The sequence below is a fragment of the Somniosus microcephalus genome, chromosome 14 (genome assembly GCF_052327205.1).
Source record: "Somniosus microcephalus isolate GS21.2 chromosome 14, FLI_Smic_1.0, whole genome shotgun sequence".
In the NCBI taxonomy this organism is placed as follows: domain Eukaryota; kingdom Metazoa; phylum Chordata; class Chondrichthyes; order Squaliformes; family Somniosidae; genus Somniosus; species Somniosus microcephalus.
This window is the reverse complement of record NC_141000.1, coordinates 104149905-104165342: the sequence shown is the minus strand read 5'-3', so window position 1 is coordinate 104165342 and position 15438 is coordinate 104149905. Positions and strand designations below refer to the sequence as shown.

Sequence of the window (15438 nt, the reverse complement as noted above, 5' to 3'; positions counted from 1 at the left end):
TGGGTGTTTAATGACAACCTGACAGCCTCATGGTCACTTTTATGAATACCAGCTTTTTATTTCCCAGATTTCATTTTTAAACTGAATTCAAATTCTCAACTGCTACGATGGGATTTGAACTCTGCGATGCTGCTCTGTAACCAGCCTCGAGCAGAATGACTCCTCCTCTGATTTTTCCCTGTCCTTGGTACCTCACCACAGCTGAGATCAGGCACTCATCATGCAGAAATTACTGGTTGTCCCCGTGTCGTACCACTCTGTGGAAAATCACCTTGTCACTCCGACAGTCAGTCAACTCCTTCCCTCTGGCCTTTTTCTAAAATCTCTTTGAAGTCTGCAACTATCAGCCATTTACTTTATTCAACAAGTGATCGTGTATGGATTTGGACAAGTTAATTGTATGAAAATCAAAATTAAAATGGTGTATGTAGGGATAGCAACAAACAACCAGTAATTTGAGCTCACACTAATATTGAAGATGGGTGGATACAGCTGATTTAGGATGAAACATAGAAACATAGAAGATAGGAGCAGGAGTAGGCCATTCGACCCCTCGAGCCTGCTCCGCCATTTAATGAGATCATGGCTGATCATCCAAATTCAGTACCCTGTCCCTGCTTTCTCCCCATATCCCTTGATCCCTTTAGCCTTAAAAAATATATCTAACTCCTTCTTGAATATATTTAATGAATTGGCCTCAACTGCCTTGTGTGGTAGAGAATTCCACAGGTTCACCACTCTCTGGGTGAAGAAATTCCTCCTCATCTCTGTCCTAAATGGCTTACCACTTATCTTTAGACTGTGACCCCTGGTTCTGGACTCCCCCACCATCGGGAACATCCTTCCTGCATCTAGTCTGTCTAGTCCTGTTATAATTTTATAAGTTTCAATGAGATCCCCTCTCATTCTTCTAAACTCCAGCGAGTATAAGCCCAATCGACCCAATCTCTCCTCATACGTCATTCCTGCCATCCCATGGTGTAGTGGGTTAGCATGCTACACTTCCAGGTCTGAGACTTGTACTCCAGTCTAGCTCAGGCTGAATGGAATGAAAGTCTCCTTTGGCTACCGGCTATAAGGATCCTATGTGAAAATAGATTTGGTAGTGCCAACTCACTTCTTATTGTCATGGAACCACCCCGATGGTCAACAGTGTGTTTTCTGGCCCTGTCTGCTCTCTCAGATGGACGTAAAAGATCCCATGGCACTATTTCGAAGAAGAGTAGGGGAGCTATCCCCGGTGTCCTGGCCAATATTTATCCATCAACCAACACAACAAAAACAGATTATGTGGTCATTATCACATTGCTGTTTGTGGGAGCTTGCTGTGTGCAAATTGGCTGCCGCGTTTCCCACATTACAACAGTGACTCCACTTCAAAAAGTACTTCATTGGCTGTGAAGCGCTTTGAGACATCCGGTGGTCATGAAAGACGCGAAATAAATGCAAGTCTTTCTATCTTTCTTTGTATATTCCTATGTAACCTCAAGCTACCTGTATAACTGAGCATAAATCGTCAATCTCATTCTGCAAGACTATAACAATGGCTGGTGTAGGGAATGGAATTGTCCCATTGCTATAGTAGGAGTTGCTGCTCAGAAGCCAGGTTCAAGGCACTGTAGAGTGAGCATTACTCCACACGCAACCTACGTTACGCCTGACCTTGGTGTGCTCGATGCTCCAGCACCGACACCCTTCATCATGATAAGCAGAAAAAATAAACAAACCTGCAACCAGGCGATATTATTTTTTTGATAGCAAAATACTGCGGATGCTGGAAATCTGAAATAACAGCAGAAGATGCTGGAAAAACTCAGCAGGCCAGGCAACATCCGTGGAGAGAGAAATAGAGTCAACGTTTCAGGTCGAAACCCTTCTTCAGAACAGTCCTGACGAAGGGTCTTCGACCTGAAACGTTGACTCTATTTCTCTCTCCACGGATGTTGTCTGGTCTGCTGAGTTTTTCCAGCGTCTTCTGATCTTATTTTTTTTGTCACTTTAACTCAGATTTTAGTATCACTTCCCGAGCCTCTGAGCCCGAAAGCAGCGGAGCTTCACATAGACAGGAATTTGGGAATCACAGAAAAGCTTTCCACCTTTCCACGCAGACATAGTCCGAGAGTGCATGCACCTAGTCCCAGACTCGTGCAGCTGCAGTCCTTTTGGATTCAGAAACACTCAGAGTTGTCAAGACTGAAGCCCTGTACCTCTGTGGTTGGGATTTTTTTTTTGTAGAAATCTTTGAAAAAAGTGAAACCAAAGATTTGGTTCAAGACCAACTGAATAGAAAGTGGTCAAACCACACAAACTCAAGCATCTGAGCCACATAAGTCTTGTATTTGTGCCAGATTTACTTTTATTGCCACATCATTTTTTGTGTGTGTGTGTGAGAGAATGATACAGTTATTAATCCAGTTAACCTGATTCATGCAAAACAACTCCAGCTTGGAACCTGAGTCAAGCACATCAGCTCAAACTCAGATTTCTATTCTGCTTTAGAGCTGATCCTCTGTGTTTGTACTCCCCCTTCACTGATCAGTTAACCTGTCTGGTCTCCATGGAACTCAGTCTTAATGTCACTCCAGTTACTTACATCACGGTGTTACACATCTGGGTCTCTGCTGTTGAAGTATATATCGGCATAGTTGTAATGGACAGAATGGATAATTCCCCAATGCTTTGACATGCTTTGATAAATGCTTCGACACACTTTGATATACCCTTTGACAGAAGGGAAATACTAACTAGATGTTTCTATAAGTGCCAAATGGAATGTTTGAAGTTTTAGCCATGTCAGGAGTGAGTTCTTCCATCACTGACTTCACCAGCACCATAGCAAACTTATTCATATCAGTTATAATCCCTCATGTAAACATCCATATGTTAGATAATTTGCGGGGGCATCTGAAAGCATCAACAAATATTTTAAAAAGACAGAAGTGGAAAATCATGAAATATTGAATCGTAATTTATATTGAATTTTACCATAACATCTTAGAAATGTGCTTTAAACACAGGCATCTCTAAAAAGATTAAGCCACTTTCAACCATTATAACCTGTAACACTGTTAATGTTCTGAGCTACTTAAAGTATAAGGAGAGCATTATTGTTATTCGTTTACACAATTTAGGCCTGCCCAAGCTGCCAACTAGTTAAACCAAATGAATCCAAACCTGATGTTGTGATAAGCTATGAGCTTTTATTACTAAATAACACTTTACAAGAAGTCAACAATTCTTTCTAGTGACATGTTTGAAGATGTCACAATTAACTTTTGTTAAACAAGAAGGTAAAGTAAAATCAGAGGTTGATTAACTACTATGTTGTGAGTAATCATTCTCCAGAGCTTTTTTTAAATGTTCTCATTACCTTAGGAAAAAGCTGTCGAGCTTCCATCCTACATTTTTATTAGTTTTGCGTTGAGTGCCTCTGAAGGATCTAAATTTAGTCTGCAGGGTTCATATTCTTCGGTATTGTAAAATAATTACCTTACACATTATAACTTTTGCAAAGGAACCACATCTCAGTATGACTCTTAAGGGAACAAACTTATCATTTGACATCAATCCCTCTGAGTCTAGAACAGCTTCCAATGCGCACACATCACTGCCTTCATATAACATCTGCAAAAATAATCTTCTGTCATTATTTTTGAATGCTGACATCATAAAATACAGTTGAAGAATGGATAGAAGTACAACATTATTTAATGTTGTCTACTGGATTTTGGGGGCAACTTGGCTCAGTTGGTAGCACTCCCACCTTTGAACCAAAAGGTTGTGGGTTTGAGCATTGTTCCAGAACTTGAGTTGCTATTTGATCAAGGCTGCAAGACTGAGGAAATGTTGCATTGTCAGAGATCCTTGCACGAAACATTAAACTCTCTGTGTAGTTCAGATGGATGTTGAAGACGGCATTATTCATCAGAAGAGCAGGGTTTCTTCCCCTAATTTCCTGGCCATCGCTCCTCCTTCAAAGACCATAACAGTACAATACAGATTCAATTGCCGTTCTTTTCATTGGTGTTCGGCGGATCCCGTCAGTGCACAATTGTTGACTCATTTGCCTACGTAACAACAGTCACTACACTTCTAAGTAGTTTATTGATTATGAAATATAAACAGAAAATCTGGAAACACTCAGCAGGTCAGGCTGCATCTGTGGAGAGAGGAAGGTAGGGTTAATGCTTTAGGTCGATGACCTTTTGTCAGTACTGTTATATATGAAGTGTTGTGATACACTTCTGAGTGACTTGATAAAGTGCTATATAAATCCAAGACAGATAATAATGGGAATAAACAGCAAGTTCATCAGCATTGGTAAAGTGAAAAGATAGATTAACATTTCGAGGTATATATCCTTCTTCAACTTACTACATATCTATATTTATTCTCAGATTTCCCACTTTTGCAGTTTTTTTTAACTAGTATAAATTCAAAGTCCTTTTTTCTAACTGCAATCTTTAAGGAATTGTATGTAAAATAATATATGAAATCATAATTAAAACAAAGCTTATATATCAAACTCTACATTTTCTCAAAGAAACCCAAGTACTTAACGGTTAACAGGTAGTTACTTTATTTTGATCTTGTAGTTTCTATACCGAATAGGTTGGCATTTAGTGTTTCCTTCAAACCTACATCAACATTTATCTTGACACAAACATATTCTTTTGGCTAACTGACAAAAATGTCTTATTTTTCCTTTCAATCCCTCTTAAGCCTGCAAAAAAAGTACTTTCATGTGCACCCAGCTTCCTTCTGAAGCAGATTCGCCATTAATCACTTCTCTTGACATCAATATGACGGCCTTGGATAAACCTATTGGTTTAATCAGCCACTTCCCCAAGGAAACTGGTGAAAAACCAGGCTCTTTTAGGGCTGATTCACAACAGGCAACGCTCTTTTTTTTCCCTCCCCAGTGCAGTGACTTTTTTTTTGTCATACTCCGTGCAGTTGGCTATACAGGAAACAATAACAGCTTAATCTCAACAAAAATTTCCTTCCTGCACTACAGCACTTTTCAGGTATTCAAAGGCAGCCAAAGAAATCAACTGCTACTTGAGCCAAGAACAAGCCATCGTGGCCAATTAGCCTCAGCTTTTTGTGCTGGAGTTAAGGCTAGAAAACAGGAGAATACTTTTCCCTTTCATGTCAATGTGTTCAAACTCTTTTGTGTATTTAATCGCAAACTAATTATGATTACTGACAGCTGCAGATGCCACAACCTCAGAGGTTTAGTGTGTGTATTGCTGCTGGTTCTTAAAATCCAAAAGTGAAGCCATCGTCCCTGCATATTGTTTTTCACTTTCCCCACTTTCAAATCACCACTGCTATCTCCCACCACCACACTTCTTTTTTTTTAATCAGTAAGGCTGCTCTAGGTCAGGGGCATCGCCATGATGTTTCAGTACCATTGGGATGGTTGGAGATATAATGGGGTGCAAATTTATCCTGGGCGGTAATCTTGAATGGGAGATAGTGAATCGGCAGCCCACTTTACACACCGCCCGAAGCGTGTTAAACGGGCTGCCAATTCGCTATTGCCCATTTTGCGCGACCACCCAAGATGAATTTATACCCCAATATGTCAGTTGGTTATCTTGGCCCTGGCATTTCATTATCGCTTTACAGAGAGGGAACACTTTTGTTTTGGATACAATTTCCACGCAGTCTCAGGCCTTCTAGACACAAAAGGCATCAAAGGGTCTGGGGAGAGAGCAGGAATATGGTATTGAGATAGAGGATCAGCCATGATCATATTGAATGGCAGAGCAGGCTCGAAGGGCCGAATGGCCTACTCCTGCTTCTATTTTTCTCTGTTTCTATGTTTGCACATTTCAGAATATATGGTGCACTACAGTTACATGGCACTTACAGAGGCATACTTTGAGGGTCTGGCACAGTTCAGCACACTGGGCAGTACTACTCGTTAACAAGGCTGAGCTCATCCAGCAGGAATTGTTCTGACAACAGTTTGGTTAACAATTGGCATGCTTTGCGGGGAGACAGGTTTGAGAGTGACATTTGAACTTAGGCCCTTTTTAGAAACCTGATGCTTTTCTGCTATAATTACTATTTCAGAATTTGCTGTAGTTTTGTTGAACTACTTCATCTGCAGTAACTCACGCTCGTCCTTGGCATGAAATACATCTGAGTCAGTGGAAGAAATACATTGACCCCATTTAAATCAAGAAAATACGAATTTCTTTGGTCATAGGTTCAATCTAAGCATCAAAATAGAACAAATTGTTATTATAGCCAGCACAGTCACGTTGCCGGTGAGCTGCCAGCCAGTTTTGTGTCGCAAATGGTATTGTTGACGTTGCTTGACAATTCTAGAAATATAGACCAATAAAAGAATTGTCCAATATATGCTGGCTGCATGAGACCAGGAAACCCAGCGGCTAACACCTGCCGCTAACAAAATGTTGTTTGGCCATTCAACACCGTGTAACTAGAAACAGCACCACATTCCTAACTAAGTATTGGAAAATTACTCTCCACCAGCACCATATACAATCCAATGAGCAACTTATTAAACTAACAGACCTACCTCACAAACTAATTAGCAGAAATCTTGTTGCTGTCCAATGGCTTTGTCTAACTGCGATCAATGAAATACGAACTAAATGTTTGCCATACAATCTTGTAAAGCTTATCCTGTTACATACACTGACCCTAAGGAAGTATTGGATACTATTTTCCCTTTTGATTTTATAGAGGGTAATGAGTAATTGCAAGGCAGTAAACTCACTGCGGGGGTCAGGTGACATCTTAACGCACAAGAGCCAAGCTTAGATGGTTACATAACCATCATTTGAACTGGAGATTAAATAACTGCGTGAAATCGCTCTTGTGTATTTGTTATCTTTTATAATATGTATTGCACAGTTAATGGAAATAGTATTATTTAACTTTACTCATTTGGTGGGCAGGACACTCCATGGAATGTCCTTGCTTAAGTCTTAATGATTGTGATGTAATCACTGCAATTTTATGAAGTGATAATTGGAAGCAATTAACAGAAAATAACAGTCAGAAATTATAGCATTTTTTTTTTATTGCTGAATCCAATTTTACTCCTGCTTATTTCTGCCCATATCCATTCTATGCCACCATTTCATGATGGTGCGACTAAAAAAACCCACCTGATGAGTCAGATGGGGTGAGGTGTGTCAGCTGGGAGCTTCTTCCACTTTGCTGGGACGTGCCACCCAACGATAATCGAGGAGCGACTCATTTTACAGCTGCACAGAGGATTGAGCATGAGTAGTACTGGAACTCGTGTTCGGAAGCTCCCTCTCTTGGCTCAGTTGGCAAAGGCTGTGTGTAAGAGTGAGGTAAGGCTAGTAGGTCCCAGATTTGGTTCTGAGTTAGCTGATATCAGCCAGGGTTGCAACAATTAGCCTTAGCGCCTGTGAGCTGGGAAGGGGAAATAAAAGTCCGGGCTCCCGCTCCTGATCGCCTCGCAGCGATTCTTTGGGGGAAAGTACATATGTGTGCGTTTTGAGTAAGGACAAGGACAAGGGCTCAGTTACGATGCCTCTCCTGTCAAATAGTCGGCCAACATTCATCCAAGGCTAGCACATGAAAACTGGCCACTTGGGTAACGTACCAGAGGGTGGCCACTGGCCAGTGTCTGTGGAAAGAGACCATACATAATCACCTGCAGGAAAGGAGAAAAGTTGGTGTGGGGGAAGAACCCAAGCCACAATTGATGAAATTACCCTGGGCAAATACTGCTACTGCACATTTAGCACATAATGCAATAATACAACAACAACAACTTATACTTATATAGCGCCTTTAATGTAGTAAAACATCCCAAGGTGCTTCACAGGAGTATTATAAGACAAAAAATTTGACACCGAGCCACATAAGGAGAAATTAGGGCAGGTGACCAAAAGCTTGGTCAAAGAGGTAGGTTTTAAGGAGTGTCTTAAAGGAGGAAAGAGAGGTAGCGAGGCGGAGAGGTTTAGGCAGGGAATTCTAGAGCTTAGGGCCTAGGCAGCAGAAGGCATGGCCACCAATGGTTGAGCGATTATAATCAGGGATGCTCAAGAGGGCAGAATTAGCGGAGTGCAGATATCTCAGGGGGGTTGTGGGGCTGAAGGAGATTAGAGATAGGGAGGGGCGAGGCCATGGAGAGATTTGAAAACAAGGATGAGAATTTTGAAATCGAGGCGTTGTTTAACCGGGAGCCAATGTAGGTCAGCGAGCACAGGGGTGAGGGGTGAACGGGACTTGGTGCGAGTTAGGACACGGGCAGCCGAGTTTTGAATGACCTCAAGTTTACGTAGGGTAGAACGTGGGAGGCCAGCCAGGAGTGCATTGGAATAGTCAAGTCTAGAGGTAATGAAGGCAGAGGTAATGCAGACTTTTATTGTGAGTCTGCATATTATTAATAGATTTGGGCTCCTTGACCAAAGCATCAATTGAACAATGATTAAGGAATAGAGCTAACTAAAATAAGCCAGATGGCTGGATTGCATATTTAAAAATTTGGTAGAAAATGTCCGTGTGCCGTGCAACAAAACTCGATCTTTATAAGTGAGTGCTTGACTTTGCTACACACGGGTAATTAGTCATTGAATGAAATGTAAATACTATTCCAGGCACATTGCTATTTCCATATTTGTTAGTTATATTTATCAGCTCAGAACTTTTTGATGTGAATCAAATGTTCACTGTGGTCATTAGTCGGAGGCAGATTTGATGTTCAAAAGCTTGTGCAGTGCAAACAGCATCTGTGTCAGAGACTGCTGCCCGCCATATGCTGAGCGATTGTTTGGAATTACCCTGCTTGATAAGAACTGGACTATCTGAAACTCGAAAGGTAATTGTATCAATTTGTCTGCAGAAAGGAGTGCACTGGCCACTCTGCATGCTCAGCAATTTCTAGAAGTTCACAGATTTGTTAGATCCGTGTATCTTGATGTGGTGTCCTTCAATAATTAGACAAGAGACTGCAGGGAACAATCAACAGGTGTTTACTGGATGAGGGTTACTCTAAAACTAACTGTACAGATCCCTACTCAGGGTTTATATACAGGTGTGGTCACTGCCGGTACTACAGTATACAGGAGCTGTAAAAAGTAGTTCTCCCCTTAAAAGGTACATACACTACAATTCCTCCCCTTTTAGATGAACAGTACCATAACATTCATTTAACAATTAAATATCAACTAATTACAATTAACACTTTTAACATGCAACATTAACTGAAAATAGTCTATTTATAAATTCAGTCTTTGGGGAGGATTCCTGATCCTTTCTGGATAGCGCCTTTCCTGAGTGTCTTGCTCTTGGTGCGGAGGCGATTCTGGCCCCCTGTCGTCGGTTGGTTCATCAGCTTCCGATGCTACTGTTTCTGGGGTAGATTCTACCTGTATGTCGGGTTCATCACCAGGTACGCGAGACATGGGGTTGACTCGTTCCTGTGACTCTAGGATCTGGTCAACATGGCGTCTCACAATGTTCTCCCCAACATCCACTGTGTACATTAGTGGCCCCTGCCGTGTGCATATCGTTCCTGGTTGCCATTTCTCTGTTCGGTAGTCGCGGGCCAAAACTGGTTGCCCTACATTGAAGCTCCTTGTCGGCTTCTCATTGATGTGCTGGAATTGCTTATTCTCAACATCTCTTCGTACATTTGGTCTGAGCAAATCCAGACGAGATCTCAACCTTCGGTTAAAGAACATCATGGCCGGGGTCTGGTTGGTGACTGCATGTGTCACATTTCTGTAGGCTAACAGGAAATTGTCCACCTTATGCTGCAGTGGAATGTCGTCATCGCACATGGCCCTTACTGCTTTTTTAAAGGTTTGTACGAACCTCTCAGCCAATCCATTTGTGGCTGGATGATACGGGGTGGATGTGTAATGCCTTACCCCATTCCTTTTCATAAATCTTCGAAACTCTTCGGACACAAACTGTGGTCCGTTATCAGAGCAAATCTGCTCTGGCAAGCCGTTCCTGGCAAATATGGTCCGTAGGATTGCAATAGTTTTCTCCGTGGTGGTGGAGGACATTTTGATCACCTCAGGCCATTTCGAGTGCGCATCCACGGCTATTAAAAACATTGAGTCCATGAATGGACCAGCAAAATCAATATGCACCCGTTGCCATGGAGACGAGGGCCACTCCAATGGGTGTAGAGGGGCATGTTGTGGTGCATTTTGGACCTTCTGGCATCCTGAGCAGCTCTTTGTCAGGTCCTCGATTTGCTGATCGATCCCCGGCCACCACACATAAGCCCTAGCAAGGCTTTTCATTTTCACCCCTCCCAGATGGCCTTCGTGAAGCTCATTGAGCACTCTCTCCCTTAACCCCAGAGACCAGGTAAGGCCTCACAGCATCGGCGGGAAACTCGAGTGGCAGAGCGGGGCTATAAAAGGCCCCAGAGACCAGGTAAGGCCTCACAGCGTCGGCGGGAATCTCGAGCGGCAGAGCGGGGCTATAAAAGGCCCCAGAGACCAGTCTCCAGTCTGGGAACTCGGAGGGAAGGAGAGAGGTAAAAAGTAATCCAAGTGTGACGTCACCAGAAAGCGGGTAAGTGATTGGTTGGTAAGTAGTTCTCCCTTTTTAAGCTTAAATCTCTTTCGTTTATAGTTTCTAAGGTGTGATATTCACCATCTAGAATCGGGGCAGAGGGTATTTAAGAATAATATTAATAAATTTAATTAATTACATAGAATGGGAGATCAGGTGATGTGTTGCTGCTGCAATATGTGGGAGCTGGTGAACACCATTGATGCTCACGGTGATCACATTTGCAGTAAGTGTTGGCTGCTCGAGGAATTCCGGCTCCGTGTTGAAGAGCTGGAGTCCGAGCTTCAAACACTGAGACACATCAGGGAGGGGGAGAGTTACCTGGACTCTGTGTATCACGAGGTATTCACACCAATTAGATTAATTAATTCAGATGTAGTCCGTGGCCAGGGTCAGGATGGTGTGACTAGAAGTGAGGCAGGTACGGGGATCCAGGAGGTAGTGTTGGAGGAGCCGCAGCCCTTGCACTTGTCCAACAGGTTCGAGGCTCTTACTCCCTGTGAGGATGGGAACAGGGACTGCGGGGAGGATGAGCAACCTGGCCACAGCACCGTGGAGCGGGGGGCCATTCAAGTGGGGGGAGTTAAAAGAAATGTTGTAGTGGTAGGGGATAGTATCGTTAGGGGGATAGATAGAGTTCTTTGCAGCCGAGAGCGAGAGTCCCGAAGGCTGTGTTGCATGCCCGGTGCCAGGGTTAAGGACATCTCCTCTGGACTGGAGAGAAACTTGGAGTGGGAGGGGGAGGATCCAGTTGTCGTGGTCCATGTTGGTACCAACGACATAGATAGGATAAGGAAGGAGGTTCTGCTGAGGGAGTTTGAGCAGCTCGGGGCCAAATTAAAAAGCAGAACCACAAGGGTAATAATCTCTGGATTATTACCTGAGCCACGAGCGAATTTGGCTAGGACAAATAAAATCAGAGAGTTAAATGCGTGGCTCAAAGACTGGTGTGGGAGAAATGGGTTTTGCTTCCTGGGACACTGGCACCAGTACTGGGGCAGGAGGGAGCTGTTCCGTTGGGGCGGGCTTCACTTGGCCAGTGCTGGGACTGGAGTCCTGGCGGATCATATAACTAGGGCTGTAGAGAGGGCTTTAAACTAACTAGTGGGGGGGAGGTTCCTAGAGAGCAAATAATAAAAATGACAGCAGAGAAGGTCATAGACTTAGGTAGCAGTGGGGAAATTAAAAACCAGAGCGTGTCAGGAAGGGGCAGAAGGTATGGAGTAAAAGGTAAAGTAATAAAAAGGGCAAAAGCAGGAACTAAGTGTCACAAAACATATTTGAAAGTTCTCTATCTGAATGCACGTAGCATTCGTAACAAAATAGACGAGTTAATGGCACAAATAACTACATATGGGTATGATCTTGTGGCCATTACAGAAACATGGCTGCAGGGTGACAATGCCTGGGAATTAAACATACCAGGTTATTTAACGATCAGGAAGGACAGGCAGGAAGGAAGGGGAGGTGGGGTGGCTATGTTAATAAAGGAAGAAATCACTGTAATACAGAGAAATGATATTGGGTCAAAAGATCAGGATAATGAAACAGTTTGGGTGGAGGTAAGGAATAATAAGGGGAAAAAAACACTAGTGGGCGTAGTCTATAGGCCTCCGAACAGTGGCAACTCTGTTGGACGGAGTATCAATCAGGAAATAGTTGAGGCTTGTAATAAGGGAACATCTATAATTATAGGGGATTTTAACTATCATATTAATTGGACAAATCAAATTGGGCAGGGCTGCCTTGAGGATGAGTTCATTGAGTGTATTAGGGATGGGTTTCTTGAGCAGTATGTAACTGAACCGACCAGGGGACAAGCAACCTTAGATCTGGTCCAGTGTAACGAGACAGGATTAATTAAAAATGTCCTAGTAAAGGATCCCCTTGGAATGAGTGACCATAACATGGTTGAATTCCATATTCAATTAGAGGGTGAGAAGGTTGGATCTCAAACAAGCGTGCTAAGCTTGAATAAAGGAGACTATGAAGGTATGAGAGCGGAATTGAGTAGAGTGGATTGGGAAAATAGATTAAAGGGTAAGATGATACATGATCAGTGGTGTACATTTAAGGAGTTATTTTACAACTTCCAAAAAATATATATTCCACTGAGAAGAAAAGGGTGTAAAAGAAAAGACAGCCATCCGTGGCTAAGTAAAGAAATTAAGGATAGTATTCGACTAAAAACAAGGGCATATAAGGTAGCCAAATCTAGTGGGAGGATAGAGGATTGGGAAAACTTTAAAAGACAGCAAAAAATAACAAAAAGTTTGATTAAGAAAGGGAAGATAGATTATGAAAGTAAATTAGCAAAAAATATAAAAACAGATAGTAAGAGTTTTTATAGTTATATAAAAAGAAAAAGGGTGGCTAAAGTAAATGTTGGTCCCTTAGAGGATGAGACCGGGAAATTAATGGTGGGAAATATGGAGATGGCAAAAACACTGAATGAATATTTTATATCAGTCTTTACAGTAGAAGACACTAAGAATATCCCAACACTGGACAAACAGGGGGCTAAAGGGGGGAGGAGCTAAACACGATCAAAATCACTAAGGAAGTGGTACTCGGTAAAATAATGGGACTCAAGGCGGATAAATCACCTGAACCTGATGGCTTACATCCTAGGGTCTTGAGGGAAGTGGCGATAGGGATTGTGGATGCATTGGTAATAATTTTCCAAAACTCCCTGGACTCGGCAAAGGTCCCGGCAGACTGGAAAACTGCTAATGTAACACCCTTATTTAAAAAGGGCAGTAGACAGAAGGCTGGAAACTATCGACCGGTTAGCCTAACATCTGTGGTAGGTAAAATTTTGGAGTCCATTATTAAGGAGACAGTAACAGGACATTTGGATAATCATAATTTAATAGGACAAAGTCAGCATGGTTTTATGAAGGGGAAGTCATGTTTGACAAATTTGCTGGAGTTCTTTGAGGAAGTAACATATAGGGTGGATAAAGGGGAACCAGTGGACGTAATGTATTTAGACTTCCAAGAGGCATTTGACAAGGTGCCACACAAAAGATTATTGCTTAAGATAAAAAATCACGAGATTGGGGGTAATATTCTGGCATGGATAGAGGATTGGCTATCTAACAGAAGGCAGAGAGTTGGGATAAATGGTTCATTCTCAGACTGGCAATCAGTAACTAGTGGTGTTCTGCAGGGGTCAGTGCAGGGTCCCCAACTCTTTACAATCTATATTAACGATTTGGAGGAGGGGACCGAGTGTAACATATCAAAGTTTGCAGATGATACTAAGATGGGAGGGAAAGTAGTGAGTGAGGAGGACATAAAAAACCTGCAAGGGGACATAGACAGGCTAAGTAAGTGGGCAGAGATTGGGCAGATGGAATACAATACTGGAAAGTGTGAGGTTATGCACTTTGACAGGAAAAATCGTAGAGCAAGTTATTATCTTAATGGCAAGAAACTGGAAAGTACTGAAGTACAAAGGGATCTGGGGGTCCTGGTGCACGAAACTCAAAAGGTTAGTATGCAGGCGCAGCAAGTGATTAAGAAGGCCAATGGAATGTTGGCTTTCATTGCTAGGGGGATAGAATATAAAAATAGGGAGGTATTGCTTCAGTTGTACAAGGTATTGGTGAGACCACACCTGGAATACTGCGTACAGTTTTGGTGTCCATACTTAAGAAAGGACATACTTGCTCTCGAGTCAGTACAAAGAAGGTTCACTCGGTTAATCCCGGGGATGAGGGGATGGACATATGAGGAGAGGTTGAGTAGATTGGGACTCTACGCATTGGAGTTCAGAAGAATGAGAGGCGATCTTATGAAACATATAAGATTGTGAAGGGGTTGGATCGGGTGGATGCGGGGAGGATGTTCCCGATGGTGGGTGAAACTAGAACTAGGGGGCATAGTCTTAGAATAAGGGGCTGCTCTTTCAAAACTGAGATGAGGAGGAACTACTTCACTCAGAAGGTGGTAGGTCCATGGAATATGCTGCCCCAAAAAGCTGTAGAAGCTACATCATTACATAAATTTAAAACAGAAATAGACAGTTTCCTAGAAGTAAAGGGAATTAAGGGTTACGGGGAGCGGGCAGGAATTTGGACACGAGTCTAGGTTCGGATCGGTCATGGCCCTGTGGGTAGCGGAGCGGGCCCAGGGGCCGTGTAGCCTGATCCTGCTCCTATTTCGTGTGTCTAATTCTGTTAGATTCAGGAGATGGTTCTGTGATAGTGGATTGGCGGTTAGGATCAGATCAGCCATGATCTTATTGAATGGCGGAGCAGGCTCAAGGGGCCGATTGGCCTACTCCTGCTCCTATTTCTTATGTTCTTATGTTCTTAACTTGGGTGGAATTACCACTCGGGATCCACACATCAAGGTCCCCTGGCATACTGACAGCTGTTCTCTTCTGGATGAGAATGCTGGCAACAGTGAGTCACCATGTGTTGGCCATCCCTTCACCGTCAAGTCATATACCCGAGACAGTGTCGGGTCATTTCGGGTCTCCTTCTCTATATCAGCGTTAGTTACTAGCAAGCGTTCAATTATAGTCGAATGAAATATTTCGACAGGGTCCACTGCTGGTGCTTCCTCCGCAGTAGGCAGTGGCAGGCGTGATAGCCCATCAGCGTTTCCATGCTGTTTCGTGCCCTTATACTCGATTTCATATTGGTTCGCCCTTAGAAAAAGGGACCATCTTTGTAGCCATTGCGCAGTCATCACCGGAACGCCCTTCTTTGGATTAAAAATGGAGACAAGTGGTTGGTGGTCAGTCAGCAAGGTGAACTTCTGCCTGTGCAGATAGTGATTGAACTTTTTCACTCCCAACACTAGGCTGAGGGCCTCCCTGTCAATCTGGGCGCAGTTACGCTCGGCTGAGGTTAGTGACCGAGACGCAAAGGC

At 43.0% G+C, this 15438-nt stretch overlaps 1 long non-coding RNA gene across 1 annotated transcript in view; it reads right to left on the bottom strand.

The window, feature by feature from the left end:
* Positions 1 to 2809: 2809 nt before the first annotated feature.
* The window catches only part of LOC147107788 (uncharacterized), a 36769-nt gene continuing 24140 nt past the window's right edge, over positions 2810 to 15438 (bottom strand). The window contains exon 3 of the long non-coding RNA XR_015080925.1: positions 2810 to 4159. This is a non-coding gene — a long non-coding RNA (uncharacterized LOC147107788). The remainder of the gene's footprint in view (positions 4160 to 15438) is intronic.